General features: G+C 54.7%; 6 non-coding genes across 6 annotated transcripts; 2 read left to right on the forward strand and 4 right to left on the reverse strand.

Moving 5' to 3' along the window:
- Positions 1-565: 565 nt before the first annotated feature.
- LOC149522522 (U1 spliceosomal RNA) lies at positions 566-729 on the reverse strand. Its single transcript, XR_016347494.1, has one exon. It is a non-coding gene; the product is annotated as a U1 spliceosomal RNA (small nuclear RNA).
- A 1,119-nt stretch (positions 730-1,848) lies between these two features.
- LOC142821687 (U5 spliceosomal RNA) lies at positions 1,849-1,964 on the reverse strand. Its single transcript, XR_012898376.2, has one exon. It is a non-coding gene; the product is annotated as a U5 spliceosomal RNA (small nuclear RNA).
- A 3,560-nt stretch (positions 1,965-5,524) lies between these two features.
- Positions 5,525-5,607, forward strand: TRNAL-UAA (transfer RNA leucine (anticodon UAA)). The gene has a single exon. It is a non-coding gene; the product is annotated as a tRNA-Leu (tRNA).
- Positions 5,608-7,234: 1,627 nt separating this feature from the next.
- On the reverse strand, positions 7,235-7,307 carry TRNAR-CCG (transfer RNA arginine (anticodon CCG)). The gene has a single exon. It is a non-coding gene; the product is annotated as a tRNA-Arg (tRNA).
- A 5,857-nt stretch (positions 7,308-13,164) lies between these two features.
- Positions 13,165-13,237, forward strand: TRNAA-UGC (transfer RNA alanine (anticodon UGC)). Its single transcript has one exon. It is a non-coding gene; the product is annotated as a tRNA-Ala (tRNA).
- Positions 13,238-15,286: 2,049 nt separating this feature from the next.
- Positions 15,287-15,502, reverse strand: LOC142821655 (small nucleolar RNA U3). Its single transcript, XR_012898343.2, has one exon. It is a non-coding gene; the product is annotated as a small nucleolar RNA U3 (small nucleolar RNA).
- Between the last annotated feature and the right edge of the window lie 1,148 nt (positions 15,503-16,650).

Consider the following 16,650-nt stretch of genomic DNA (forward strand, 5'->3'; position numbering starts at 1 on the left):
CCTAGCTGGAGCATTGTACCCTGTGGGCGGGAAGGGAGGCAGACTCATACAAATCGGAGACAGGGAATGCAGAAAAATGCAAGAGAAACTGACTGTGCGGGGTGTAGAAGGTTGGAAGGGAGTCTGCTAGAGGGGAGCTACTAAGAGTTTTCAGGGCCATAAAAGGCTGCTAGGCAGAGAAGGGAGAACTTCTGGTTCTTCTGAAGCTCGGGGGGGGGGGGGGGGGGAAGGGGGCCAGGACGAGAAGCAAGGGGCTGGGGCTGCAGCGAGGGCCTGCCGGCCGTTAGGGGAAACTTCCTGTAAGGCAAGCAGGGTGGCTGAAGAGGGGCATCAATGGCCTAGGAAAACGATGGGCTCCCCAGGGGATAGCAGAAGTAGCAGAAAAAAAAGCCCCCACCCCCCCAAGGACCAACCAGGCCAAAGCACGGAACAGGGACCAAGCAGAGAAAAATGCAGAAAACTAGCAACACTCACCACAGAGGAAAAAAAGAGCGAGAACAAAAGCAGCAACACCCATTCTCTGTTTGTCTTGGTCATCTGTCAGTCTATTTTTCACAGTGACTGCCAAGGGAAAGCGCGAATGCAGTCCCCCACTACCACAAATTATGCAGTTGAGTTTCCCACATTTGGGGAAACCACAGGGGTCAGCACACCCGCAGTGCAATGGATGAGCCTCACCCTGGGAAAACCACCTTCATGATCATGGTATCTTCCCTGCCAGGTAAGTACAACCACCGCCTGCTCCCTACCGCCCAAACCCTTTCACATCATGGTGGACGCCGTCTCACGCACCCACACCGCCGCGCCCCAAACGCTACCCTACTGCCCGCCCCCGTCCCCAAGCCCCACACCGAGCCCTGCTTGCCCAAGGCGGGCCCCGCTCGCCAGCCCGCGCCCGCTCCCACAAGCCTCCGCTCACGCCCACATCTGCATACGTGCTCACGCCGCTCCACCTCTCTGCCCGGGACACGCCCCTGCCTGCCTGTCTGCCCGGGCCGGCGCTCTCTCCCCTCTCCGGCCTGAGCCCCGCTTCGGCAGTAAGGAGCCCAGCGGCACTGCTGCACCCCGACTCCCAACCCTGCTGGTGTTCTCCCCGGCTGTGGCCCGCACACCCAGCAGGGGCTGGCTCGGGCAGGAGCCGCCACTCGGGAGACTCCAGGTCCGTGCGGCTTCCACTCTCGCCCCAACACCCCCGGCCCAGCCGGGCCCATCGCCCTCCGTAGCTGGGCGCATCTGGGCTGTGTCTACACTGGCCACTTATTCCGGAAAATCAGCCGCTTTTCCGGAATAACTTGCCAGCTGTCTACACTGGCCCCTTGAATTTCCGGAAAAGCACTGACGACCTACTGGAAGAAATCAGCCGCTTTTCCGGAAATACTATGCTGGTCCTGTTCGGGCAAAAGTCCTTTTTCCGGAAAACTGTTCTGGAAAAGGGCCAGTGTAGACAGCACAGTAGTGTTTTCTGCAAAAAAGCCCCATTGCGAAAATGGCGATTGGGGCTTTTTTGCGGAAAAGCGCGTCTAGATTGGCACGGACGCTTTTCCGGAAAAAGTGCTTTTGGGGAAAAGTGTCCGTGCCAATCTAGATGCTCTGTTCCAAAAATGCTTTTAATGGAAAACTTTTCCATTAAAAGCATTTACGGAAAATCACGCTAGTATAGACGTAGCCCGTCTTGTTAGCCCTACATAGTTCTATTTTTTGTTTTAGCTAGACTAGACTAACACGACTACTACTATTAAAAAAGATAGTACACCATAAGATACCACAAAATTTTCAAATAGACACAGGCATTTACCAGCCTCACTACAAAAGCTAATAGTTTAGTTCTGTTTTTTCACACCATTGGGTAGTTTCACTGGAGTGAAGCCTCAAAAAATTGAGTACAAACTCATAAATGTTCCTCTCCATGGAAATCTTTAGTAAAAGACAAAAGATTTATACAATCTGAAGAGAAACCAGAGCATACTGCAGTTGCTGCAGAGGTGCTGTCAGAAAAACTGCGTCTGTTTCTCAACTCACGATAGCTATACCGGACCGTCTGCAAATCCCCAACCCTTCTGCAGCCTGTTGCTCTGCCACGCTGATAGCCCGAGTTTTGCGTGGGAGCCAGGGGCTTTAGGAGCAAACTCTGCCCCATGGATGCGGGTGGCGAATCACTGTGCGCAATGCATCGTGGGTATGTAAATGAGCACCCCTGGGTACACCCGAGCATGCGGAGGAGCCCAGATCTCCAAGCTGCGGCTGCAGCCCCTAGCTCGCTGCCACGGGCCGGGCTGGGCAGCTGCTGCTGGTCCCACTGCTGTTCCGGGCGCAGGCCTCGTGCTGGTTCCCCGCGGGCCCTTGGGCCAGTAGCTTGGGGGTGCCGGGCTCCGCACTTCCCTCGGGAGGGGCAGGTGGGCTTGGGGCTCTGATCGCTGCTGCATGTAAGGGCCGGGGCACGAGCCGCTGAACTGCCCCGGGGGAGGGTGGGTCAGCCACGGAGCCTACAGAGGATCCAGTCTGACCCGCGGCAGCAAAGTCGGCAGCTTGTCCTCAGCCTCCAACGCTGCAGCCTGCACCTGTGGCCCTTCTCTGTAGCCCGCCCGCTGTGATCGAGCCAGACTCCCGGACACCCGAGTATAATTCTTCCCCGCCTGGGCCGGCTGGTGCTGCCCCCGGTTTGCTCACGCTGTTTAAACACCTCAGTCTCCGCCCCTAGGAGCTTCCGCTCCCTAAAGGAGCCGGGTTGGTTCCAACCTTCTCAGGAACGTTCACAGCGCGGAACAGAACAGGAACAGCCGAACTGGTGACGAAACCCTGGCACGGGGTCTAGCGCGGGGTTTGTAACCCCCTCGTCTGGGAGCGTCACTGGAACAATTCTCTGACACGCTGTGCTTCTATTGCATTATCTACACGACGAGTTTTCTCAGCAAAAGAAGGTGCTAATTAGGGTCTCATTTGCATGAGTCATGATCTTATTTGCATATTTTCTGGCGAACTGATTTTGCACTGAGGGGCTTGTGCCTCGGCCTCCTCTACCCTTGGTGCCGGCTCTCCCGGCTGCCCCTGAGTGCTGTTGGACAAAGGAGGCAGCAAGGCAGGAGAGGGGGGAGAAGCAAGTCCCGCTGAGGCCGAAAGCTCGGGCTCAAGCCTCCAGCCCCAGCACAAAACCTTCACCCGGCCCATGTGGCTCCCTCCTGCCCCCGCACACGCTCACAGGGGGAAACGTGCCCCATGTTCCATCCCCGCGCCAGGCCTGGGCGACGGGCTCAGCCCTCGAGCACCCCACAGGGCCTGTGACGGATGGACTGAGAGCAGGGCCCCACTGACACCCCCCGTCCTGCCCCACTGGCCTGCTCAGGGCTGGCACAGGACAGGCAGGAACGGCAGCCGGGGAGAAAGCAGTTTGGACTGACGGGCGAGTCTCACTTGTTGACCAGACTCCCAGGCCCTGGGCTCTGGGGCCAGCCCCCCTGTGGGTCAGAGCCCCCCAGCCACAATGCTACTCCAGGGGGCCTGGTTCCAGGGCACCTAATCCCAGGGCTGGGGGCCTTTGCCCTGGAGTCTCAGAGCTCCCCAGTGTCGGCTGCCGCTGGCCTGAATGGTGCTGGATGCTCCTGCTCCTCTCCCAGCAGGCTGGCCCTGCGCAGGCTCTGTGCTCGCTGGAGCCTCCTCCTGCCAGGTCCCCGGCCTGCTCCCTGCAAAGCCTCAGCCTGGCTCCTTTCCTGCCCTCTGCTTGCGGGGCCCCTGGAAATGGCTCCGAGCAGATCCCCTGAGCCCCAGCATTGGGTGCAGCACTGCTGGGCCCCCGGAGCCCGGGCTGCAGCCAGGAGGGGGAATCTCCCGCAGGGCCGGTGGGATGTAGAAAGCTGCTCCCTGAGAACCTTTCCCATGGCAGCGCCCCCAGCCTGGACAGCCCCTGCCCAGCCCAGCCCCCAGCCCGGCCCAGCCCCCGCCCCAGGGTGGGCAGCATTTGGGGGGGCAGGTAAGAGAGACCCCCCTCCCCTTCCCAGAGAGCAGACCCCCAGAGCTGCAGTGGGAGGATCTGGCCCAGGGCTGCTCTCAGCAGAGGGAGCTGTGATCCCAGCCTGGGGCCAGGGAAGCTGCTACCAGCTCGTGCGGGGCGGGGGGAGCCACCCCAGAGAGGGTGGGGAGGGGGATCAAGAGGGGTGGGGCAGATAGGAGAGGTGAAGGGGAACAGGGATGTGTGAGGTGGGGGCAGGATGGGGAGGCAGGAGGTGCTGAACGGAGGTTGGGGGGGATCATGCCAGACATGGGGTGGCTGGGAGCAGGGGTGCAATGGAGGGAAACTTGGGGGGGGGGGTCACAGGAAGGGAAAGGGGGCAGGGGAGGTTGGGAGGAGACTGGGGGAGCAAGAGCAGCCTGGCTGGGGAAGGGGAGACACAGGGCAGGGCTTGTACAGAAGGAAGGGGGGAGATACAACGGGAGCTCCCCCACACCCATGGGGCAGGAGGGGGGGCAGAGGTGCCTGGTGGTGGCACTTGAGGGCACTGACTGCTCTGCCCCCGACAAAATTTCTGAAGTTTATAACCAGGGTGTCCCAAATGCCCCCTGCCTCTGTGGGTGCCTCTCCCTGCGCCCCTCCCTCTGCAGGCACCAGTCCCCCTGGGGGAGGAGCTGCCCCCTCCAGCAGCCTGAGGGGAATTGTTTCTGTGAATTTTTTTAAGTGTAGGTATCTGCAAACACTGATCTGTAGGGACTGGCAACAGTTTATTTCCATATTTGCAGATTTGTTATTTGCATAATGGATATGCAGTTATGTAAATGTAATGTTACCGGTCGTTCAAAAATTTGTGAATGGGTTTGGCCATCCATGGTATAAAAAAAAGATTTGGAAACACTGGCCTGATCCATGGGGGCTGGCCAAATGCAAGGCAGGGAAAACACTAGGGCTACGTCTACACTCACAGATTCTTGCGTGAGAAAAATGCAAATGACGCTAAGCGTCGAATATCGCCGAGCCTCATTTGCATACCTAATGAGCGACCTTTTTTGCAGAAGAGACTCTTGCTCCAGAAGGAGCTGTCTACACTGCCCCTTCTTGCGCAACAAAAACCCTCTCGTGCAATGCCGCTACGACGATTATTTTCAGGAATAGTAGCATTGCAAACGAGGGGATTTCTTGCACAAGAATGGGCAGTGTAGACAGCTCTCTGGTGCAAGAACCTCTTCTACAAAAACGGCAGCTCATTAGGTATGCAAATGAGGCTCCATTATATTCTAAACTTAGACTCATTTGCATATTTCTAGTGCAAGAAGCTGGGAGTGTAGACATAGCCTAGGTGAAGGTGGGGGGGTATTTTCCCCACCAGGCCTTTGTCCCTCGGAATCCCTGGGGACTTTGGATTTTCTCTTGTTTAGTTTCCCTTTTCCCTGATTCCCTCCTCATGGCGGGGGAGGGGCGGCTCTCTCACCCTTTCAGTGGGAAGCCCTGGCACAGAGATGGGATGGGAAGATGCTCTGAGAGCGAGTCCCTGGGCTATTTGGGAGAGAGAACTTGCACACGTCTGCCCTTTTCGCTATCACCAGGATGGCCGAGTGGTTAAGGCATTGGACTTAAGATTCAATAGATGTTTGTCTGCGTGGGTTCAAACCCCCCTCCTGGTAGCTTCCTGTTTTGGACAGACATCCATCTGGATGGTGATTTGCCCTGCTATGGACTGGACTTCATCTCTGAAGGTCCCTTTGGCTATGTCTGGTGGCATGTGTGAGATGTGCTTTTGTGCAAGAGGATCTATACTCTCCTGTGCAAGAAAGCTCTGATGGCCATTTTAGCTATAGGGCTTTCTTGCACAAGAAACCCTTGTCCTGCATCCACACTGCCCTCCTGCACAAGAGGACTTACACCTGTTAGAAAAGAGCGTAGCTCATGTGCAAGAAGCCCTTTCTTACCACGCTTTACTGTAAAACTTCTTGCACAAGAGCGAGTGGGCAGTGTGGATGCTCTGCGGAAGAACGGCCCTTCTTGCACAATAACCCGCTGGTGTAGACACAGCCAATCAGTGTGGACACAGCCTTCCAGTTCTAGTCCCAGTTCTGATTGGCTGAGCTGGGTGGAAGTCACAGGGAGGAGACTCAGGACTTCCTTGTTCTCCTTAAGTCCCAGCAAATGAGCCAGAACCAATCAACTGCTCGGGGAATTGTTCTGTTTCTCGCCAGTGGTTGTCTCTGAGCAGCTCCTGAGTCTCTCTGTGTCCCGGTGCTTCTAACCCACTGGCTGAGCCATCCCTAGGCTGGGCTGTGGGGCTGTATCTCACTGGAGGTCACGTTATTCTGATCAGTCAGGGTGTGAAACTCCAAACTGAGGGGGACTTTCAGCATCTAGGTCCTGTGCCCAGCGCTGCCCCAGACTGGCTGTGTGAGGTCAGACAAGGCCCTTTGCCTTTCTCAGCCTTTGTCCCTCCCTCTGTCAGTTGGGGGGAACAATCCCCTCCTGCCTGCCCCATGGCGGAGGAGTGCGTGAGGGTGTTGCTAGCAGCAGTGAGTACTAGGAGGTGTCCTGTCACCTGGGCTCCGTGTAGGGTGGCCAGATGGTTTCTACAAAAATACCAGAGACACTTGACATGACACCACAATCAACATTATTGTTATTTAGAAAATACCGGTCATTTCTATTTCTATTTTCTCAGTTTGTTTCCTGATTAGGAAGCTCAAATACTAGACTATCTGGTTCAAAACCGGAGACCTGGTAACCCAGCTCCATGTCAGCAGGGACACGCAGTCGAAAACCTCCCCCCATATGCTGGCCCAGCCTTGTGCCTGCTGGTGGGGCTGCCTCCCCCCACATCAGTGGGGCCTCCTGCCCCTGTGCTGCTGCAGCAACTGCCAGTCTGCCCACACAGAGGCCTGGCAGCCATGTCGTCTGTGGGCAAGAGCAGGGAGAACGGCGCCTTCCTAGCCCAGCCCGGCCCCCCCATCCCATCGCTGAGGGAACTTTCCCCCAATGCCAGCCCCATGCTCAAGGGCTTTGGAAAAGGGCCAGGCCAAAGTAGCTCCCCCCTTGCTCCTACTGAGCCTCTGCCAGAGCTGCCCCTACTCAGGCTCTGCCCTGTCACCAGACAGACCCTGCTCTGCTCCAGCGCCCTTGCTCTGTCTGAGTCACTCCTGGAGCTGGTGGGACTAGACAGCTGCTGTCCTATAGGATGTGGCACTTCTTGGGGAACCATCTCTCAGGCCCCATAGGGAAAAAGGAAGCTAGGGCTTCCCAATCAACCCTCAGAAGGTCACAGTTCTATACCCCAGGTGGGACTTGAACCCACAACCCCTGGCTCCGGAGGCCAGTGCCTTGTCCATTAGGCCACTGGGGCATTTAAATAAAAATGTCCGCCGCTTTTTTCCGGCTTTTAGAAAAGAGCGTCTACACTGGCCCCGATCCTCCCGAAAAAGCGCCCTTTTCTGGAGGATCTTATTCCTGCTTTGTGGGCTGGGCACATGGTCCCATCACCTGGACATATGGAGCCTCCCTCTGCAGCTTGGGCTGGAGGAGCCTTGGGCCAGCCACTGCAGCAGCAGGAATTTGGGATCAGGTCACCCCACTGGGGACAATGGAGGGAAGAGAAGAGTTTTCCCTGCCATTAGGGGAAAGCTGGACAGGCCCTTTTAGCCACTGGGTCTGTGCAGACTGGATCCTCCTCCTACCAGTTCTCTGGCCTCAGTCCTGCAAAGCTCTCAGCCTTTTGCCTGTTTCTGCTTCCCTGTCCATAGCAGGCAGCTGAAGACTGTGTCTGGGGGGGGGGGGGGGGGGGGCAGAAAGAGAGGGAGAGTAGTAACTGCAGCAAACAACTGTGAGGCTAATATGGGGCTTGAACCCATGACCTTGGCATTATTAGCACCACACTCTAACCAACTGAGCTAGCTGGCCTTGGGAAACTGAGCTCACAAAGGGCCCTTCCAGAAAGGCACCTCTTCTGTGACAGGGCTACTAGCAACTCACTGTGATGTGGGCTCACTAGTCCAGATGCTTTGAGGTTTGGTCAAGGTGGCTGGTGACCGGCATGGTGCACTGAGACCCAGGGCAAAGAAGCAGCAGGAATCTCTTGCTGCCAGCACCTTGCCTCCCAGCTTCTTCCCTGTCGGCAGCAGCCGCAGCCCCTTTCGGCCACTGGGAAGAGAGGCAGGAATGGGGCCAAGTAACGAGTCAGGCTGAGGGGGCAGGCAAAGCTCATCTTGTCTTGCAGGGCCACTGGCAACAGCTTCTCTCTTGTGCGCTGCTGCTGAGGAGAAAAACACCCTGAGACGGACCAGAAAGAACAATTTAAAAGATTGTTTGGGGGGGGCACCTGCTAGTGTCAGGGGGGCAAGAGTCAGAGGCTGACAGCTCCTGGGGACCACACAAGAGACCACAAGGGTTAGCAGCAAGCTCCAGGCAGGTTAAGTTTTAGGGCCCAGCCCATCTCAGCCAGGCAGACCGTAGCATCAGACTGAGCTCCAGGGGGCATCAGACACCCAGCAGGAGGCACAGAACTCTTTCTCTGGGGAGCCTGCAGATAAGGAGCCCAAAGCTCATAAAGTTGGAGGGTTTTGCAACAACCAGCCCAACCCCAGCAAGTCCCACAGTAATTTGAACTCGGATCACATGATTCAGAGCTCTGAGTGCTGCCTCTTACACCATGGCTACATCTAGACTGGCATGTTTTTCCGGAAATGCTTTTAACAGAAAAGTTTTCCATTAAAAGCATTTTCAGAAAAGAGCATCTAGATTGGCAGGACACTTTTCCGCAAAATCACTTTTTGTGGAAAAGCATCCGTGGCCAATCTAGATGCGCTTTTCTGCAAAAAAGCCCCGATCGCCATTTTCTCAACGCTCATGTGACGGGGGGGCGGGGGGGAGGGCGTAACTTCAGCTGATAATGCCCCTGGGTGCCAACCTGGGGAAGCCAGATAAATTAGGCCAGGCAGCTGCTTGTGCCTTGGCCTCCCCTTCCCTGGGAGGCTGGTGCATTGGGCCGGCTCTGCCTGCTGCCTCCCTTGTGTGACTTGCCCAGTGTAACAGGCCAAATGTCGGAAAAGCCTCTCCCCCCCCCGCCCAAAAAAAAGCAGAAGGAAAAAGCTGCACAAATTGGGTTTTGAAATGTGCGTAGCTTTTCCCAGAAGAGCAGTGTAGGGCAGACATAGCCTGAGTGTTGCTCAGCACTGGTAGGAGACAGGGAGGGATAAAATGATCTAACGGCACCTGAAGCCTTTCAGAACAACTCCCAGCCCCAACCGCAAGAACCAGCCCTTCCCTCCATCCTCACTGGGGTCTTCTGGGAACTGTCTGGACTCGAGCCCACCCCAGTTTCACCCTAAGGATTGCCTGTTCTGTAAAAGCTGCACCCTCGAAATGAGAAAGCAGATAAAGTGACACTCGTGGGACTTGAACCCACAAACTTTGAATGTCTAGCTGGGCTCACATGAATCACTGCAGCTTAAAATAGTGATAGAAAAGTAGCCATGTTAGTCTAGGGTAGCTGAAACAAAATACAGAAAAAAACCAGTTTCTTGCCATTTTAACTCAGAAAGGACATTATCTCAATGACTTAATTACCTGCATCCTGCTTCAAAAGCCTTTTAAAACTGCACTTTCAAGGGAATCCTCTGAACTGTTATTCATGCTAAAATTCGACACTTTACGGCGGGGTCCTAACAAAGACTCTAGTTATCTTACCCATTACAAAGATAGCTTCCCCAATTATCACCTCTAATATCATTAGCTCACAGACATTTACCTTCCCCCCCCCATCCCCGTTCTGTTCTGAAATTTGATTTGTCCTTTTCATATGTGTTTGGTTTTTTTAAGTGTATCCTTCGCTATATATGGTTGTGACAATTTTCTTCCACTATTTGATCTGAGGAAGTGGGTCTGGCGCACGAAAGCTCATCATCTAATAAACCATCTTGTAAAGTGCTACACAGTCCTGTATTTTGTTGCAGCTTAAAAGTCCAACATGCTTTCCATTGCACCACAGAGCCTGATATCTCCACTGTCTGCTTTGCAGCACGGCAATTGCTGGTGGCAAAGAAAGGGGAGCCAGGTCTGTCTCTTTTAGGAGAGCAAGTAGGAAGAGGGAGGGGGCCACTGAGCCCCTGACAGTGAAAATAAGGGATAAGAGCTGAGCTGCAGTTGGAGAATGTGGGCATCGATCCCACTGCCTCTCACATGCTAAGCAAGCGCTCTACCACTTGAGCTAATTCCCCTGCTGCATTTACAGAGGCCTTCTTGGAGGCTCTTCCCTTCTCCATAGCGACGTCTGTCAGCTAGGTCAGTTAGTCGTGGGAAAGAAGAAGGCTCCGAAAAGGCCTCAAGGGCAATTCTCAAGGAGACTCCCTGCAGCAAAGCCATGGGGGGAGGGGGGGAGCTCTGAGATGGCCCCTGCCCTGCAGCCTGTCCCAGCTGGCCACTGTCATGGACTCTCTGTGAGGTCATCACCTCCTAACCTCCTTTAGCCAATAAGCTGAGGGGCTGCAAAAGGCCCTTGTGATGTCACTGCCACACCCACCCCTGCCCGCCAGGGCTAATGTCCTGCCCCAGGCAGCCCCTTTGCCTGGCTGAGCTGCTCCCAGGGGTGAAAGTGACACATTTCTTACAGGGAGTCCTGGGGGATGAAGCAGCTGGAGAGAAGCCAGGAGAGCAGAGGCCAGCCTGAGAGCTGAGAGTCAGAGGTGCCCACTGCACTTTCCCACCACAGGTCCTATGGTGTAAGGGGCCGTACTCAGGACTCTGCATCCTGCAATCTGAGTTCAAATCTCAGTGGGACCTGCTGGGGCTCAGCTGCTTGTTACAAGGTTTAGGTGCTTCAGCTTCTATGCACTGAGGTTCAGTAGAGAGAGTTTTGTTCCTCTTGCTGGGTGTCTGAGGCCACTGAAGCTCCATCTCCAGACTGAGCAGGCTGGTGGGAAGGGCCTGATGCCATCACAGCTGCAGGGCAGGTCACCCACCTGACCCCTGAGCTCAGCCCGTGCTGGAGGCAGCCAGACAGTGTGAGCGGGTCAGAGGGGGGAATTTGGTGGAAGGATCGTGAGTCCTGGCTCCCAGCCACGCACCTTGGCACAAAGACCAATGGCCCCTGCACAAAGTGCATTGTGGGAATAAGAGTTGGGGCAGCAGGAAAGGGGCCAGCCCCTCAGTACCAGGGCACGGGCAGGAGAAGATGGGAGTGAATCCTGCTACCTCTGGGGTCTAGCAGCTTTTCACCCCAGCTTTGTGGGAGGTCAAGTAGGAAGGGGCCACTGCAGGTGCACAACCCCCTGGCCTGCTGTGTCTGTGGAAAGTGGGGAAGAGGACACACACCTCTCACTGGGGAACAGGGCGCATGGATCCCACTCGTTCCTGCAGAAAATGAAACAGGCTGAGCATTTTGCAGAGAACAGGCCAGAGCCCTTCTCCCGTCCCTGGAGAGATGGAAATGGGGCCATTCCTTGTGGGGAAAGAAGTGGGTGTGTCGGGAGTGGGGTTCGAGTTCAAACCTCTGCACAGACCAGAACCCCACATGAGGGTCAAGAAAGAGCCTTGAGTCAGGCAGTGGAGAACACTTGGCTCCTGTTATGCTGGGATGGGATATTAGGAAACTTTTGGCACAGAGCTTGGTTAGCTCAGTGGGTAAAACATGAGACTCTTAATTTCAGGGTCATGGGTTCAAGCCCCATGCTGGGTGATAACTTTCTTTAACTCACATTCTCAGCCTGCAAGCAATTGGCTCTCAGTTTTCACCAGGGTTTTAGAAAGAAAAGTCTAGTCCTGGGGTCCAGCTGTAGTAGAACCAGAGAGAGAACCAACTGCAATTTCCATCTTCTGAGGAGAAGGGAAGAGGATTTTCTTCTCCTCAGTTCTAGCCACATCAGCCCAGGGAGGAGAAAAAATAACCCTCCGCCCGCTGATTGTCCTCTGTCAGCTTCTGTTGCTTCACCTATTTTTTCTGGCTTGGGGAAAATCCGGAAAACGTCTAGACTGGCCCGATCCTCCGGAATAAAGCCCTTTTCCGGAGGATCTCTTATTCCTAGAGATCCTCCGGAAAAGGGCTTTATTCCGGAGGATCGGGCCAGTCTAGACGCTTTTTTCCGGCTTTTCTCCAAGCCGGAAAAAAAGCGGCGGACATATTTATTTAAATCCGCGGGGGATATTTAAATCCCCCGCGGATTTCCCTGTGCTGACTTACCTGATTTGCATCCCTTTTCTGGAATTTGGGGCCAGTCTAGACGTAGCCCTGGGGGCAGGGTTCTCCCTCAGGGATGCTTTACTCCACAGCAGCGCACAAGACACATGCTGTTGCTGGTGGCCCTGCAAGGCAAGATGAGCTTTGCCTGCCCCTCATACCCTAACTCACTACTTGGCCCCATTTTCTGCCTCCCTTCCTGGGCTGACCCAGTGGCTGACAGGGGCTGTGGCTGCTGATGGTGGGAAGATGGGTGGTGGGACCCTGACGCCAAAAGGGCCCAGCCGCCTCTTTCCTGCTTGGGCCTGGCTCTCAGCACAGGGCAGGCGGGGGGCACCCTAAGATATGAAGCAGCAGAAGGGAAGCAAGGAACAGCGTGTCAGCTGCCAGCCAAGCCAGGTGAGTAACAAAGGCTGCGTGTGCCCTGACTTCTCTACCCTTCCACATCCTCACCCCTGCCCTGAGCCCCTCCCCCCCACTCTCACACACTCCCCAAATCCCTGCCCTGAGCCGCCCACACTCCACATTTTAATTTCTTACAGGTACTGTCCTATCACAACCCCTCCCCTGACTTCCTGCCTTGATCCTCCTCCCCCCCAAAGGGTGGTGCCCAATAGAACAGCCCCTGTAAGAAATGTGTCACTTTCACCCCTGGGAGCAGCTCAGCCAGGCAAAGGGGCTGCCTGGGACAGGACATTAGCCCTGGAGGGCAGGGGTGGGTGTGGCAGTGACATCACAAGGGCCTTTTGCAGCACCACATCTTATTGGCTAAAGGAGATTGGGAGGTGATGACCTCACAGAGAGTCCATGACAATGACCAGGTGGGACAGGCTGCAGGGCAAGGGTCATCAAAGAGACCACACCCTGCCGCTGCCCTCCCCGCCCAAGGCTTTGCTGCAGGGAGTCTCCTTCCTGAGAGTTGCCCTTGTGGCCTTTTCGGAGCCTTCTCCTTTCCCACGACTAACTGACCTAGAAGACAGACGTCCCCGGGGAGAAGGGAAGAGCCTCCAAGAAGGCCAAACTGAACACAGCAGGGGAATTAGCTCAAGTGGTAGAGCGCTCGCTTTGCATGCGAGAGGCAGTGGGATCGATGCCCACATTCTCCAGTGTTCAGGGAGATTATCATCATCATCTTTTTACTGGCAGAGCCAGCCAGGGGCTAAGTGGCTTCCCTAGCCCCACTCCCCCACTTCCTAGTTGCTCTCCCCAAAAGCCAGCCACACTGAGGCAGAGAGCTGCTGGACACCAGCCCTCCTGGGCCAGGCAGTGCCAGGAACACTGGAGGCAGGGGGCAGGTGGGGCAGAATTAGCTCCATTGGAAAAGTGCTGCCTTTGTGCCCGAGAGGGAGCTTTCCCAATGTCCACTGGTATTTCCTGGGGCTCTGTGTAGGGGATTGGGCTTGGCCATCTTCTCCGCAGGAAATGCCTCTTCTTTGGTAAGCAGCTCCCAGGAGTTCATGGAACTTCTTCTTCTCAGCTTGGGAAAGGGACAAGCAAGGGGCAACGGGACAGGGGTTTATGTGATGATGACAAGGGTGCAGAAATTATTTTTTCTCCTACTAAAGAACCAGGGTGAGAGAATGAAACTGATAAGTAACCAAGTTAAAAATAAACCAAAAGGAAGCATTTTTGCACCCAGTGGAACTCCTTGCCAGAGGATGTTGCAAAACTGAAATCTGCAAGAAGGCCCAAAACAAAATTGGATAATTTAATGCAGGAAAAGTCAATCAATGGCATTTAACCGGGATGGACAGGGCAGGTGTCCCTAGCTGGTGCATTCCAGAAGCTGGGAATGGGAGATGGGAAGGATCACTTAATAACTGTCTGCTGTCCTGAGACAGGATTCTGGGCTAGTTGGACAACTGGCATGGCCCAGTCTGACTGCTTTGATGTTCTGTTTGGCTGTTCTTGTCCCTCTGGACAAGGGAGAATGGTCCCCTGTGACGGACCGGGACGTATCTGGGCACAGCTGAGGGCGTCTGCTCAGGGCGAATTGCTCAAATCTGGGGCTCCTTACAGCCCCCAGAGTGGTGACCTCTCCAAATAGGCCACAAACCAGTCTCAGAGTGCTTCAGCTGCCTGCCTGAAGCCTCACGAGCAAAACCCCTCCGACACCTCAGCAATATCCATGCCCCAGATGGCCCCGGGCCGATACACAGGTGGGGGGTCCTAGCACCCAATCCCACCTACCCCGAACAAGTCCTGTCTGGTTCCAAGAAACCAGCCACAGATCCCTGGTCAATTTACCCTCTGGACAACTGCCTAACCTTTTATTTCACTATCACACGTTACAGCAGCTGTGACCCAAGAGGTTACTTCAGGCTCCTTCCCACCTCTCCCTCACTGCTAAGACAGCACCTGCCATTTTCAGAAGGGGCAGAGATGGGTGACTCAAACTGCCCCTCCCCTCTGCTGTGTGGGCAGCCCTGCAGGAAGCTCTGTGGCACACACAGCACTAGCCCAGCACAGTCAGGTCTGCACAAGATCCATTGGTTTGCTTTGATTGTTGAAGGAGACAACACAGAACTGGCTCCAGCCCCCACTCAGTAACCTGGGGAAATGACCCACCAGGCCTGGGCCCCTCGGAGAGGCAACGATTCCCCACTGGCCAGGGCAGAGCCTCCCTCTCACGCAGTCATGGAGCCTTCTTCCCCTGGACCTGCCTCCCCTGTCACTCAGCTCTCACTGCTCGGTGCTGCCAGGGAGGGGCCTCACTGCTCATCAGTGTTTCTGTTCCAGGAGCAGGGTGAGTTTCATCTTGTGCACCAATATTGAGTCTGTGGGTGCCTGTTCGGGGGTGAGCCCCAGCGGCCTCTGCCAGTTACTAACAAATATCTTAGCTACAAGTTATGGGAGAAAGACACTAACCCAAGGGATAATTAATACTTGGCTACACCTAGTATCTGTCTCCCCCAGGGCCACTAAGGAACAGATGAGGGACAACGCATGAAGCAGACCTAAGATACTGGCTAAGTTGAGTGTGAGAAGCACAGGGAAAAAGACCCAAAAGCTGGTGAGAGAACAACATAAAGACATCAGGATCAGGGTAGCACATGTAAAACCAGGAATTCAAGAAAAGCCAGGACAGGATTATAAAGTGAAATCCCTGCTCCTTTCTACTTGAAAACTAATTTTAAACATTTTGACAGTAGCCAACCACTCAGCCTGTGCTCTCTTCTTCCAGCTTCCCAACAGAAAAGAAGGAACAATCATCAACAACAGACAGCAATTACATTAAAACAACACTATCTGCTTGCTTCATGCTCAGAAGAGAACACTGTCACTCATCCTCATGGCTAGCGAGACCAACCACTTTCAGCTGTATTTCTCTAGTTACCAACTATAGAAATGATCCCTGAAAGCACAGTCTTAACAGCAGCCTGCTCGCTACACACCCACACTCATGTGCATTCACTTTCTCCTCATGAGGAATGTTTTCACACAACATCTGTGTGAAACAGAAATAATCTCAGCAAAATGCTTGTCCCATTCAAACACACTCCACTAGGTTTAGAAATCTGTATATTAGAATATGCTCCATGTCCCTGTTTACAGAAACACGCCTCCTGATTAGCATGTGGAGCACCTGGCGGCCAATCAAAATCTCTTGCTGTTTCTTCCTGAAACTGCAGTTCCTGGGGCTCCTCTAAGTCAGTGGTAACAAACTGCCAGTCTGCAGACCAGCAAGGGGCCAAGAACCCCTGCCTGCCGGGCAGAGGTGGAAAATAACTAAGTAGAAATACTTGATCACACTGCTCAAGACCTTTTTTGGGTGTTTGTACTTTACTCAAGTCATTTATTTTTGTCACACTTTGATTTTTATTCAAGTTATTTTATTTTTTTTAGACAATATTGTACTTTTTACTCCACTCCCATTTCCAGAGGCGCTGGGTTACTCACGACTCGCATCGTTCTGATTTGCTAAAGGCCAGCTGCATGTGCAAGCACCAGGCATCCAAGAAATAGCCAATCCACAAGCACAATGCCCCTGCCAAGGAAGAAGCCTTTTAATAGCTGCTCCAACACCTTGTCATTCAAACCCAGTATCCCTGCAGGCCCTGCCAGCCTGAGACCTGAGCGAGCAGGGCGGCTGCCCAGGGCTCCATGCTGGCGGGGGAGAGGTGAGGGGTGATATGAGCAGTCTCATGTGACCTTACCTAGGCCAGCAAGCTACATAGGAGGGAAAACCAGCAGCGGGGGTGAGGGGGGACAGAGGCACTTACTTGTACCGAGTGAATCCTCTGCTCTTGTGGGAGCAGCAGCAGGCTGGGTGGGTGCCGGGGGCAGGGGCTCCCCATTCCCCCTGGGACAGAGGCCCCTGTGGAAGCCCTATAGGGGAAGGTGGGGCAGGCTGTGCTGGAAGAGGCTGGGGGTGGGTTACTGAGTGGGGTGGGGACTGAAGAAAAGGACCCAGAAGCCTGATGCTGAAACTCCCCCTCAGTCTGGAGTTTCACACCCTGACGGATCAGAATAAAGTGCCTCAAAGGAGCTACAGCCCCACAGCCCAGCCTAGGGATGG

This window comes from Pelodiscus sinensis, chromosome 19, assembly GCF_052426305.1.
Source record: "Pelodiscus sinensis isolate ZL-2025 chromosome 19, ASM5242630v1, whole genome shotgun sequence".
Classification (NCBI taxonomy): domain Eukaryota; kingdom Metazoa; phylum Chordata; order Testudines; family Trionychidae; genus Pelodiscus; species Pelodiscus sinensis.